The 13,410-nt window shown below is 39.5% G+C and overlaps 1 long non-coding RNA gene across 1 annotated transcript in view; it reads right to left on the bottom strand.

Moving 5' to 3' along the window:
• Positions 1-1,257: 1,257 nt before the first annotated feature.
• LOC113967403 overlaps positions 1,258-13,410 on the bottom strand; it is a 45,763-nt gene continuing 33,610 nt past the window's right edge. The window contains exons 2-3 of the long non-coding RNA XR_003534160.1: positions 7,127-7,244; positions 1,258-1,386 (exon numbers count right to left, since the gene is read on the bottom strand). This is a non-coding gene — a long non-coding RNA (uncharacterized LOC113967403). The remainder of the gene's footprint in view (positions 1,387-7,126; positions 7,245-13,410) is intronic.

The following is a 13,410-nucleotide window of genomic DNA, read 5'->3' as shown; positions in this document are numbered from 1 at the left end:
AAGGATACCCAGCAGTCACCTCTATGCAGGGATGAAACATGCAGAGCAGAGATTTGATCGATTGCAGTGTTATGGCATCAGTGCAGAACTACCTGCTTACAGTGACAAAGAAAATTGACACCTGGGTAACGTTTATCAAATGTATTATTTTGAAGCACAATCCCAGTACTGAGGATTATTCTTATTAATAGAAAGTGTAATCTATCTCCAGGAGATAACAAATAAGTAAAGTTTATAGCTATTATTACCTTCAGATACATTCAGTGTGAGCATTTCCCACTGAAAGTTATCTTGCATTCATATAAATTGCATTGACTAGAAAATACTAATTCTGTCCCCAAGATAACAAATGTATATGTAAAACATTCTAATCTAGCAGTGCTAATATGTGTAGGGAGGGTTTATTACATTATGAAATTTAGATGAATCACAGAAGTGGAATGCTGATGAAATTAACAGGTAGTGATATCTTCAGTGGTGTGCCCAGGTAGGTGAATGGCAAACTTCAGAAATTAAGAACTCACTCTGCCATGAGAATCCCTCTTTCAACCATCATCTGAAGATAGGACTGTCCACTTTCCTCTGGATTTGCAGTGGGATCAAGGAAAGATATTAAATTACTTCTTTTAGTTTTCCTTACCTTCAGAATTTTATTCTGTGTATTTGTTTTGCTGTTCGTATTGAGTTGTTCATCTCTGACACATCTGTTAGAAAGGGATGAATATATGGTCAAATGAGCTGAATGAGTTGTCTGAAGAATAGTGTGAAATTTACTTGAAAAATCATTCAGCAGTTGTTTGAGATGACAAAGAAAATTGAGAAAAGTCAGTTACATATTTATAGAAGTGTTGTCAGCATCTTTCAGGTTGGTCTGCAGTGCCTTTCCTGATTTGCCCACATGAAAGTGGGAGGGCTTGCAATTTTTTGCCAGGCAGCTGTGCAGCCGTCTATCACACTGAGTCTGAGCTGGCCCCAGGAAAGCTGCTCCAGAGCTCAGGGGAAAGATTTAAAAATTAAATTTCTTAGTTTAACATGCTACTTTCTAAAATGAGTTTTGCACTTAGTTTACCCCTGGGGCTGAGAGTTCAGAGATCACGCCCACTGGCTATATTGTAAACAAAAATAATGCCTTGCCAAACTGCTGGAAAAATGAGGAGAAATTATTTACCTCTGTTTCTTTTTGTGCAACTCGCTGTATTTCTAGTGGAGGTGTAAGGTGCTGGGCTGGCATCCTTGTACAATAATGTCCTTCACCGATTTGTGTTAGTTCACTGCAAGGTTTCTTTCACACCAGATTCACCAACGGCCCACATTTCTGACCAAAGGGGCTACCCCAGAGGTGCCAGAGTAATTCTGTCATCTGCAGCTTACTCAGTCCTTGGCCACCTGGAAACTCACAGAGCAGTTAATTAATGTCATTTTTGGTCACACTTTTTGTTATGTAGACAGCATCTACCCAGGACTGTACTGAACCAATCAGGTGTTTCATACAGACCCTAAGAAGCTGTCAAATGGTGATGGTGTTCAGTCACTGCTGAGCTTGACCAGATCTAAGAAAATAACCTTGAGAGCTAAGGCTCAGTATGGATTTGCAGCCCTGTTGCACAGGAGACAAAAATATTGAGAGTGAAAGAAAAAAACCGCTTTTAGCTAAGAATGAAAGGCAAGTGCTATGAAAAATGTCTGAAAACATTGATTCCACTTCTAAATGCTTGCTTAGTTAGCAAAAATGATTGTTCCCATTTCTTATTTGATGTTGACAAAGTCAAGATTTTCTGAGCTTGGCCTGGTATCAGAAGATAGAGATATTTGAATTTTCATATCAGCAAAAAGGCAAGGAACAAGGACTGAAATCTGAGGCCATTGAGGTTAATGGAGTTTTGTCATTGACATTCAGTTGAGGCAATTTTCTTCCTCGGGTACATTGTGGATCAAGAGTAAGGCATTAATCCTCTGATTTAATTTTTTTTTTTGTCATCTGCAGTTTAGAAAATATATTTATCAATCTTTAACCAAAAGGAAGGGGTTTACAGGCAACTGACGCACGTTCTTTCAAGATTTACAAAAAGAATAAACTAGCAAAGCCAGTATTTATCCATGAACAATTTTAGCTAGGAAAAAAGATGAAACAATAAAACAAACTGACATTATTTAGAGGATTTATTGGAATTCTCCCCTAATTTTTTTAAACACTAGAACAAAACTTGCTTTAACAGCAATAATGTTTTCTGGGTTATTTATATGGGTTTCTTTCTGAAAAAGCTGACTCCATACAGCAGACATATAAAAAAAAATAAAAAGAACCTTTTATATCTTTACCTTTTAAGCTTTATATTACTGTTTGTCTTGAATCATCAGTCTATCCTCCAAACTTTTTTGTTGTCATAGTAGTGGAGAAGAATGAAAATATGGTTCTTGAATATTATGTTCATTCTTAAGAGAACATTTCTTTCAAATATGTTATATTGCACAACTTTATTTTTCAATCTTATCTGGTACCATTTACTTTGAAGAAACCTCTAATTCTTTCTTTTCTCATTTGCTGTCTCTTACTGTTTTGACTCCAAAGAGGGAAAGAGATTTCTTTGTTCACATTTTTCTTGATTGACCCATGAAAATGATGTATGATAGAAACATTAAAAAGAAATATGTCTGCTACTCCCTTTGAAAATTTGTTCTTATGGTTGATGTTTTCATTGCAGAGCCATGATCTGTTATGTGTGTTTATTTTAAAGATTCAGTTTACCTTTCCTTATTCCCCTGCAACTCCCTAAGTCTGGAATAGGAGCACAAAACTTGAGAAGTGGGCTCATGAGAACCTCGTGAAGTTCAACAATTCCAAATGCAAGGTGCTGCACCTGGATTGGGGTAACCCCAGGCTTAATTACAGGCTGGGAGAAGAACTCATTGAAAGCAGCCCTGCAGAGAAGTACTTGGGTGTTCTGGTGGATGAAAAGCTGGACATGAGCCAACAGTGTATGCTAACAGCCCAGATGGCCAACTGCATCCTGGCCTGCATCAAAAGAGGTGTGGCCAGCAGGTTGAGGGAGGTGATTCTCCTACTCTGCCCTTGGGAGATCCCACATGGAGTACTGTGTGCAGCTCTGGGGTCCTTGGCACAAGAAAAGTGCGGATCTGCTAGAGTGTGTCCAGGGAAGGGCGACAAAGATGACCAGAGGGATGGAGCACCTTCTCTATGAAGACAGGCTGAGAGAACCCATCATCCTGGAGAAGAGAAGGCTCCAGGGAGCCCTCATTTCAGCCTTCTAGTACTTAAAAGGGGCTAATAAAAAAGAGGGAAATTGATGTTTTACATGGGCAGACAGTGATAGGACAAGGGGAAACAGTTTTAAACTAAAAGAGGAGAGACTTGAGAGGAAAGAAGATGCACCATTACATGTAAATTTCTAAATAAGAACAAATAGGCGGAGTAGATAAACTCACATTTGACTGCAGTATGTACAAATTCAGGTCTTCTCAGGGCAGTTGTCAAAAACCTCTTCGGTCCACCACAAAGCCTATATTGCTTATAGGAACTATACAAACACATGCAATAAATCTAGATTTGCCCTTTAGAGTCATCTTCAAATCACCATCAGCTGATATTTCAAAAAAAGATGTTACCAAGTCACATTTACTTACAGTGAATTTAATTTTAGTAGAACCCATACATTTCAGTGAATCTGCTTTTATTGCAGATAGGCACTTGATACCCTTCTGTCTCGAGAAGCATCTATTCTATTGGCCTTAAGAAATCCTTTGATATCAGTAGAATTCAAGACCAATAGAGAACTAACGCCTGAAATTCACAGATACTGATGCTGAACAATTTCGATACCTCTTGATAGGCACCAATACCTTTCAAACTTGATAGGCTTCTATACCCATAGGTCACAGAATCATAGAATGTTAAGGGTTAGAAGGGATCTAAAAGGTCATCTAGTCCCAACCCCTCCTGTCATGGGCTGGGACACCTCCCACTAGACCAGGTTACTCAAGGCCTTGTCCAATTAGGCCTTGAACTCTGCCAGGATTGGGGTATCCATAAGCTCCCTGGGCAACCTGTTCCAGTGTCTCACCACCCTCAAAAGTAAAGAATTTCTTCCTAATATCTAGCCTTAATTTCCTCTCCTTCAGTTTGTACCCATTACTCCTTGTCCTATCACTACAGTTCCTGACTCTCTGGTTTCCCTGTAGGCCCCCCTCATATACAGGAAGATTGCTTTGAGGTCTTTATGCAACATTCTCTTTTCCAGGCTGAACAGCCCCAAACTTTTTCAGCCTGTCTTTGTAAAGAAGGTGCTCCCATCCTCTTAGCAATTTTGTGGCCCTCCTCTAGACTTGCTCCAACAGTTCCATGTCCTTTTTATGCTGGGGGCACTAGAACTGTACCCAGTACTCCAGGTGGGTCTCACAAGATCAGATTAGAGGGGGAGAATCACTTTCCTCGACCTGCTGGCCACACCCCTTTTGATGCAGCCCAGGATTCCATTGGCTTTCTGGGCTGTGAGCACACACCGCCAGCTCATGGTGAGTTTTTCATCAACCATCACCCCCAATTCCTTTTCTGCAGGGTTGCTCTCAGTCAATTCTGTGCCCAGCCTGTAGGTGTGCCTGGGATTGCTGCAACCCAGGTGTAAGACCACACACTTCGCTTTGTTGAACTCAATGAGGTTTTCATCAGCCCACCTCTCAAGTGCGTCAAAGTCTCTTGGGATGATGTCCCAGCATGTCGACTGCACCACACAGCTTGGTGTTGTCAGTGAAATTGCTGAGGGTGCCCTTGATCCCACTGTCCATGTCACCGACAAAGATGTTGAACAGTATCAGCCCCAGTACTGACCCCTGAGGGACACCACTGGTCTCCACGTGGACAATGAGCCATTGACCACAACTCTTTGTGTGTATCCATCCAGGCAGTTCTTTATCCACTGAGAGGTCCATCCATCAAATCCATGTCTCTCCAGTTTGGAGACAAGGATGTCATGCAGGACAGTGTCAAACTCTTTGCATAAGTCCAGGTAGATGATGTCAGCTGCTCTGCCCCTATCCACCAATGCTGTAGCCCTGTCATAGAAGGTCATCAAAATTTGTCAGGCATGATTTGCCCTTAGTAAAGCCATGCTGGCTGTTTCCAATCACCTCTTGAGACTGATTTTTATATTGGTAGGCACCAAGACCTATCAATAGCAAGACGTTTGGATATCCATAGGTGTCAATGCCTATGAATGCAGACACCTATTTTTTAGGCACAGATAGTTACAGCTGTTGATGGATAGATACAGAACAGAACAGAGATAACTTCTAATCTCAATAGATGACTATTCCTATTGGTCTAAAGACCAATTTTCATACCAGTAGACATCAAGAACTATAGATAGTGAGATCTTTTGATATTCTCAGGCACCAATGTCTATCAATTTCAAGACCTATCTGTAAGCATCAGTATCAATACTGAGTGGTAGACCTTTTGTTCTCAGTAGACATCTACATCTATCAGTCTCAAGAAATTTCTTGTTGTGGCTAGACACCATGACATACCAGTAGTGAGACCTTTTAATATTTGTGGCCATCAATGCCTATCAATTCATATGCCTATCAATAGACATTAATTTCTATAGGTATTGCCCAGAAGCTGATTTTGATTTTGTTAGTATCAACATCTGGTGGGAAGACCTTTCAGTATCATTTGTCACTCATCAGTTTCAACACCTATGGGTGGACATCAATGCCAATTAATAGATATGGTTCTCTTTTGAGTTCTGTAGGTGTCTGCCTCTACTGATCTAGATAGTGTTTTTGATCTGAGTAAGCATTGAGATCTATAGATAACAAGACATTTTGATATTCATAGGTATCAATACCTTTCAATCTCAATAGGGATTCAAACACTTTGGTGTCAAGAAACTTTTTGATACTGATAGCAATCAAGACCTGCAGATAGTGAGCCCTTTTGGTGTAGATAGGTATTGGGACCTATCAATTTTGATATATATCTAAAGGAGTTTATATCAATCAGCTATTAACACATCAAAATCAATAGACATTGATACCTTCTCATATCAATAGACATTTATTTCCTTCAGTCCCAAGAATTATTTGTTTTCATATTGTTACAAATCCAGACCTAAAGATAGCAAGACCTTTTCATATAGGTAGTCTCCAGTACCTGTCGATTGTTGACTTCATATTAATTAAAGGAAATTACATTTTCTCCAAATTTTAATGATTGCCTTGTAGTGTACTAGAAGTTAACGATAATTTTTTACATGAAAAATTATTAGGTAAGTGCACATGAATTTCCTGATAAGTATCAGTATAATTGTAAAAGTTTAAATCATATAACATGTAAGAGTAATTGTAATGTAATTAACCACTGATCACTCCATTTCTTTTCCTCTGTTATGCGTGTGTATAGGAAGACAGAACAATTAAAAAGTTATAAAACAGTTCACGTTGATTTGTACAGCTCTGATTCAAAGCAGAGCAAAATCCCAGATGAGCAGAAAAATTAAAATTGCACTGTGGCAAAAAAAAAAGTATTAACTTTGCTCTATTTTTTTTGCCCTACTTCTTCTGAAAGCCTGTAAATTAGCTGCTACTTAGGGTTCTAATACAGAGCAAAGCATTTGTTATCCACTTAGCAGTGCTAGTCATCTCTACTATGGAAAATATCAGTGTTAGCTTATTTCCACTAAAAAGCACTCAAGTATTTTTAAAAAAACAAACCAGAAACAATTATGTTTGATCTAAAATCCAGCACTTATATATAAAAGAAATACAACTTGAAGCTTAGTAATGCGTTTTCTGTGTCCCCTGTATTTGTATTGAAATAAAAATAAAGTCACTTCCAAGCAAATGCACTTATTAATTTCTCATGTAGCTGTGTCGTTTTCAGGAGGATCTAAATTTCTTTCTATTTTTGTCATATTTGTTAAGGTTTGCATTTACTGGGCTCCACTGACAATGTTTCAGTGAAATAACACTGAAATAGCACAACCTGGTACTGTCTGTGGATCACTGGCTTTAACTCACTAGTTGTTTTGTAGGCAGTGATATTGTTCTTTTATAAATCATTACAACTTGTTACTGAGATGATGAAAAAAACCTAGAAAGTCTCACATACCTAAATATACAAGATGGTGAGAGAATTAGGTTGGATCCTGAAAAGATGGGAGCATCCACAACTGGCAGGGCTTTGTAGGGGCTGAGGTCTCTTATGCACCAGTCAGCTCACAGTCCTCCTGTTGGTAAGCAAATAAATTATTCATTGAAACAATAGTTTTGTTTCCAGATAAACACTGAGTTTTAGAAGTGTTTTTTCTCTCTCTCTTGTTTTGGCTTTTTTTTTTTTTTTTTTTTTTTAGTTCAAGCTACTGTAATTCCATGTGATTGAAGAGAGAGGGCTGAAATCATCTCTTTACTCTCAGAGTCCTAAATCTTGACCTGGGTTTCTGCTTGGAAAGAATTTCTTCACCATTTCATTTTATTTCACTCTCTCTGTATATATAGATAGATATCCTTTTAATTAAATCAGGTGCTTGCTAAAGCTTCTCAGCTTGAAGGTTTTGACCCCTAATATGTTACAAGAAATGTAACTTCTTCCTTATTGTCTGCTCTGCCTCAATGCTGACTGGGACAGACGGCATGAAGTGATCCCGGTTTATGGACAGTGAAGGCATGTTTTGCTCCTGGGTCTTGGCTGTGGTGGCTCACTGGGGACATGCCAGCAGGAAGCGATGCTGGGCACTGCATTTGCACAGGCTGTACAGATATTTTCAGGGCGCTTCTATTAATGTGACCAGTCATTAGATGTCAGCCTTAAGTCACCATGAACTCAGCAATTCAGATCAAGATGAGCTCTGTAGTCATCTGTCATCCTTTCACAAAACTTCTTCCTCAGGACCCCTTTTATGTCAAGGTACCATGGAGGGAATGTGTGTCCCAGTAGCTAACTATGTACACAAAGAAAGGACTTGTTCTCTGTGGTTATAATAAGATCATCAGGACTGCTCTCTGCAAGCTCAGCTAACAGATCTGCCTACGTGCTTAAATCAAGTGCAGTTTGTTTTTCTCCCCTCATTCATATGTGCCCACTGCGAATTGCACATCATCTTTATTTGCAGTCTGTACAAACAGTATCAAGCACTTGTATATCACTTTGAATCCTGAGTGGCCTGCTCCTCCGAGGAGGTTACCTGTTACCTATTCCTCTGAGCCATCCTATATTGCTCATTTTGTCACTTGCTAATTTTGACTCACTGAGTGCTCTAAGAGCATGGGTAAGTCAGGTTGTACATGTAGTCTTTATTTCATTTGAATTACTAAAACATGATCTCCTTGGATATATTACATGACAAAGCATAAACAAGTCATAGGTAATAAATTGAGTATGGTATCTGAATGCCCTCTGCAAGGTTTTCTCATCATATCAAGAATGCCTCTCCATTTTCCCGATGCATTTACAGTTGCTGTAATTCTATTTATTAGGAGCTGTGGCAAAGTCTGTACAGAAGAAATGTTATACAGACTCCAGCATTTGGAAATGACTGAAGGAGAAACTGTTGGCTTCAATGGTCTGTTACTGAATGTGCACGTCTAACAAGTCCCTTCAATTTTAAAGAAGGTCATAAATAATGCAGATCCCTCAGGTGCACCTTCTCTTCCTTGTGTGCCATTTCAGAGTGAGGTACACATATATGTAATACAGAGCACATTATGAAAGACAGTATCTAGCTGACAGAAAGCTGTGGCTGTAGTTGGGTCAGCATCAGAAATCCAATCTAAGTCCTTTTGTTCAGACATATATGTAGACACTGTTCAGTCTGGATCTGTTTTCTTTTGCTGTTCCTACAGATGCATCCAAATGAATACATGGCAAGTCTTAACAATGCACATGGGTGTGAACTTCCTAACAGACAAGTTGCCTTCTGGAGGTATCACAGGTCACACACATCCACTTCCCTTGGCATATGTGATGGCTCTGAGTTTAGCAGGACACAGTCCTCAAGGAAGAGGAGCAATTTCTTGAGTTCATCCTCTAGGATCTCCCAGCAAGAAAGCCAGTAGGTAATGACTGATTCTCTCTCCTTTGCAAGGGAGTCAAAATATATACCTACTCATCCAGAACTAGTTTCCAAACTGAAGAATCCACATGGCCATATGACCTTTGCTGGTTGTCATGGAGTCTTAATGTGTCAGATATCACTGTGAGTTGTGGTTACTTAATTGGCACACCAGAGAACCAGCTACTGTCCTCTGTGGAATTTGTGTTAGGTGCTGTACAAACAGGGAAAAAAGTCCCTTCAACAACTCTCTCATTCAGTGGGGACAAGTCACGTTATGCCTACTGCTGAAAGCTGCAGCCACATTTTTCAGCTTTTAGTGCTCCAAAGTTTTTATTACTAGTTAAATAAAAACAAATTCAAGTTTATCTAAATGAAGCCTATAATTTTGTGGGACCTCGTGTCTACGTTTTTCACATAGGAAGGGAATGAAATCTCTGGACAGCACTTATTATCCATTCTCCTAGGCATTCATTCCATATTCTGATGAAGATCAGCCTTAGGCTTTCAGGTTATTGATCTCAGCCAAAAGGCAGAACTCTCAGCTCCAGCAAGTGTTTCTGCTAATATATTTTCCTTCCAACATTAATACGTTTTCTAATTTCAACCTCAAGAAGCAATAATAAATTGCAATCTGTGGTTTTAGCTTGTAAAAGCAGAGTGGACCATATGAATATGTGTTGGACAGCTTGTCACAGCCTGCTGCAAAATCCAATTATTTCTGAGGTTATTATGCCTTCCTTCATTACAGCTATTCTAATGATCTCAAATAATTAGCTGAGATGCTATCAAACTTTCCTATAGTATCTGAAAAAAGGCATTGGTGAGTTTGAACTTGTTATCTAAACTGATAGGCAGAAAATACTGATGTATTCCTCTGAATGTCAATAACTCCAAAAGTTACTTTTAAATACAATTGCGTGCTTTAACTGCCTTGATTGGGCCAAGTGCTGGCTTCTTCATTGGCTGGGACTGTTACAAACTTATACTTCTTCTGGTAAGCTATTTCCCCATAGGCCAGGTGCCCTACCCACTTGAACTGTTTGAGCTCGTGGTACAGGCCAGGGAAGGCAACTCAACTGTGAATGTTGACTCAACCTCCCCACAGAGACCTGCAAGGAGAAATGGGTCTGTACCCTGAAAAAAGAAGGAGCAGCCTCGCACCCGAGATGGGGCAGAGATGATGTTGGCTTAAGACCAGGATACCAAACCAAGATATTTTTGGCCTTGTCCTGGCGCAGTGCACCCACGTAGCCTCTTCCTTGGGATTCTGTCCAGATACATGGGGTTTTACTCTGCCTCAAGTCTTGAGCAAATCAGTTGAAAGTACCTAAAGGCAGGATAGAAAATAAAAGAGTGTTGGGCCTGCTGTTCAGTGAGTCTGATACAAAAAACTATGAGCTCTTTTTAACATATAGCTTTCTGAATTAATTCTTAAATATCTGGAGGAAGGTGTTGCGGTTTCTACAGACAGATTTAAGGAGCAAATCACACTTTGGTATTATTATGTTTATTATGTGCACTGGTATTGTAAAATCACAGTTAATTACTGTGAATTATTTGCTTATTATGGATCCTTGGAATTTATGGGACAAAGATCAAGTCTAAACAAATCTTTTTGATCTTTTAATGAATTTTGTAAAGGAAAGGGTAAGAAAATCCCATCTGTATTTCTACATATTTGAACATTATTAGAAATGAGCTTTTCTTAAGCTGTTGATGCAGAAAAAAAAAAGAATTTTCTTTTCCATAAGCTACAGGGCAAGTATCAATCCTAGCATTAAATTTTGTTACACAGCTCTGTAAATTCTAATAACCCTTTGTTTCTTTATAGAGCTGCATCAGTTTTTCTAGATGATACTAACAGAAATGTTTCGGAAGCAGTTAGTGTTAAACAAATGGTCTGGCCCTTGGGTGACATTAGCTAATCAGATATAAATGAGGGCTTGAAAAATAGGGTAAAACCAACTTAATTTGTAGACTGAATATTAGTCAGATGGCTTTTACTCGCCCTTTATATTCTAGAGGAGTTCTGTCAGAAACAAGCTAGCTAGATGAAGAAAGAAGACAGTGATATTTGTCTGGATCTGATCACAGTCAGCTGAATTTGTATGCACCGTATTCAATTTTTATTTTTATTATGCAGTTCAAGTTCACAGTCCTGAAGAAACTGAAAGGCTGGAACTAGCTTCTGAAAATGGGCTACCAAGTCAGCTCAGGTCCATACAGACAGCTGTGAAATAGGCACTTCACAATTGAAGGGCCAAGACCAGACCAGGCCTGGACAATTTCTGGTGTGGAAGAGAAGTGGCAATGGGCAGAAACTGAAACACCGGAGTCTCTGTCTGAACATCAGGAAACACTTTGTTTTACTGCAAACACTGGAATAGGTTGCCTAGGGAGATTGTGGAGTATCCCTCCGTGGAGATACTCAAAAGCCATCTGGACACAGTCCTCACTAACTGGCTCTAGGTGGCCCTGCTTGAGCAAGAAGCTTGGACTGCATGATCTCCACAGGTCCTTTTCAACCTCAACAAGTCTGTGATTCTGCGAAGAGGGGTAAGGACTCAGGGAAAGAGCCTGCCTCATTTTATATTACCTAGAAGCTAGAGACATAATATGCCATAGCTTGGCAGAGTGACTCTGCCAAGAGTTGCTGTGCCATTGTCATAGCCCATAGTCCAACCTCTTCCTCAGCATGAGAAACCAACCTGGCTATCAGTAGTTCTGCAACAGGAGCCTTTGACAGAAACAAAACTTACTGACATAGGCAAAGTCCCAGCAGTCTGCCACCCTAAGCAGCTGCATACCCTGCTCATGGCTCAAGACAGTCCAGTCTACAGCTCATTTGGGTTATGTTCTCATGAATCCAAACTCTGTTTCTTCTGGACTGTATGTCTTTTCATAGCCCACTGAAGTCCTCTTCCAACTGCAAATTTTTTTAGTAGCTTCAATGTGTCCTGCCTTAAGGATCTCTGAAATCCATTACTGGATAATATGTTTTAACAGAAGCATAACTAGAAACATATTATTATGAGTGACACTTTTTTAAAACTAGAGTAACTGCAGTGAATACTTGTCCTGACAAGGTTCAAAGGGTTACTAAAGCTTTTCTATAACCTGTAATTGGGTATCATGTTTTCTACAAGCTCATTATTCTTCACATTATCTGCAAAAAGTGATTTAGTGGTAGACTCAGTAGTGACTGTGTAATCCTTGCACTCGATGATCTTAAAGATCTTTTTCAGCTTAAACAATTCTGTGATTATATGATTTTGCAGCAGCTAACATGAGTCCCCTTCATGTTGAAGCCATGCATACTGCAATGACTCCAGTCACAGCACAAGGTGCAGCAACCAACAGAAATTGTTGCTGACATTTCATGGCAAGCTGAGTTCAGGTTTGTTGTGCAATAAAACCAATTGATAAAAAAGTTGATCATGGGGCAGATGTGACCTCAAATTGAGCTTACTAATGTCCACATTTGAGAATATTTTCATGTATGTATTTACAATCTGAAGAGAGAAGAAGAATATAATCTTTGGAAAGCTGCCAAGTTGTCCAGTAAGTTGTTAGTGATTGAATAGTACCACCAACCCAATCTCTTCATCACTTAGACCCCATGTAACTCTGCTTAGGCTTGATTCATGGAAATTAGTTCTGCCTAATGATGATAAACATGACAAGAAATATCCTCCAAAAACTTCATGCACTGTATATGGCATCTGACCTATGTACTTCATCAGCTTGGGACCTTCAACACTTCTACTTCAGATACGTTTTACATTGCTCTCAGCATGCCTCCCATGCTGAGGCAAAAGGATGTGAGTGCATCTCAGAGGTAGGAAAAGGTTGCTGTGCTTGCACTGTGCTCTGATTTCCAAGGTCACTCGTGCCTCTCAAGTTTGCTCATACATATATACCTGCAGTTTCACAGCGATCTCTCATGATAGTAGTCACATAGTTAAACTTTGTAAATCCTGCCCTTAGATATTGTAGACAATGAATATTTACCTGGGTTCAAAGAGAGACAGGAAAATTAATGGCATCTCTAAATTCATACAAACCATGGACACATTAGGAAGTCTGTGTGATGTATCACTACTGGTCGAGGGTTAAAAAGTAACTGAGGAAGAAAATTTAGATATTAATGTTTAGATATTAATGCTCTTCTGCTATTCCCTAGGCATCTGCTGTTGCCTACATCAAAGGCAGAGTGGTGACTTAGCTGGCTCTTTGGTCTGACCCACCATGTCTGTGTTCATGCTACAGAGCTTCATTTACTCAAGGGAAAGACAGATGTTCCTTACTTATGCACTACGAACTGTTCCCCAAGAAATATGCA

Source organism: Neopelma chrysocephalum, unplaced genomic scaffold, assembly GCF_003984885.1.
Source record: "Neopelma chrysocephalum unplaced genomic scaffold, ASM398488v2 Primary Assembly neopelma1_23, whole genome shotgun sequence".
NCBI classification, from domain to species: domain Eukaryota; kingdom Metazoa; phylum Chordata; class Aves; order Passeriformes; family Pipridae; genus Neopelma; species Neopelma chrysocephalum.
Note: the sequence above shows the minus strand (reverse complement) of the source record. Positions and strands in the feature narration are given on the sequence as shown.